Source organism: Dreissena polymorpha, unplaced genomic scaffold, assembly GCF_020536995.1.
Source record: "Dreissena polymorpha isolate Duluth1 unplaced genomic scaffold, UMN_Dpol_1.0 chrUn056, whole genome shotgun sequence".
Taxonomy (NCBI): domain Eukaryota; kingdom Metazoa; phylum Mollusca; class Bivalvia; order Myida; family Dreissenidae; genus Dreissena; species Dreissena polymorpha.
Genome location: NW_026273370.1, coordinates 126,027 through 126,945, shown reverse-complemented (window position 1 = coordinate 126,945; position 919 = coordinate 126,027). Strand labels below are relative to the sequence as shown.

The 919-nt window shown below is 31.4% G+C and overlaps 1 non-coding gene across 1 annotated transcript; it reads right to left on the bottom strand.

The window, feature by feature from the left end:
* Nucleotides 1-224: 224 nt before the first annotated feature.
* On the bottom strand, nucleotides 225-365 carry LOC127863903 (U4 spliceosomal RNA). The gene has a single exon (XR_008041239.1). It is a non-coding gene; the product is annotated as a U4 spliceosomal RNA (small nuclear RNA).
* Between the last annotated feature and the right edge of the window lie 554 nt (nucleotides 366-919).

Below are 919 nucleotides of genomic sequence, written 5' to 3'. Positions count from 1 at the left end.
AAGTTTTTATCTATTGAGGTACGTTCAAATTTAAACAGCGCTTGAGCAGGAAAATACAAACCACCAAACATTTCTTGGAAAGTGGAGAACTTTTGGGCGGCAATTATGATAATTAATGGTAAGCATGCTATTGGACTTTTCAAATGTATGCTACAAACTGCCATAGAATATTGTTCGTTGATATAACCATACAATATTTGAGACAAAAGATGCATATAATAATATCCCCGGAAGGATGTTCATAGATTGCGCTCGCCGCCCATATTTCAGGACGTCGGCGCGGGATATTGGGTATAGTTTTCAAAGAGCAATAACCACGCCTCGGAAAATCCTTATTTGCTATGGTACCGCGACTACGCAAAGCTATTAAAATTGAAGTTTTCAAATGACTAAACATTATTGCGGCATATCTAATATTTTATTTGTAATATAAAGCATTTAAACCATTCATATTATAACTAAGTAAATTATTACAGAAAACAATATTGCTTTTCCGAAATTCTGTCCTTTTAATAAGTATAAAGATAATATTTTCAACGAATTAATAATGTTCCTTGACATAAAGGGACTTTATTTATCACCACGACTTCGTTTTATTCTGTTTTTTTTTATTCTTTGTCAAAACAATTTTTAATATAGCTTTATATATATATATAGTTTTAATATAGTTAGGGGACTATCGGAAATTTGGTCGTACTCGCCTGTAACTTACGTTAGAACAAATAATAGCACTAAATTAAATAAGTGCATTATGGTGTGCGACAACAAACGGATGGATTTTGACAAAATATATCATTCAGTAAAGACAAGCAAAAAAATGCTAGATAATGTATTGTTTGCTAAGTTGTATTTCAAGTCTAATACAATTTTGCAGCATATAGTTTGGCTTTTAATTCTTTGCCATTCATAATGCACCAAG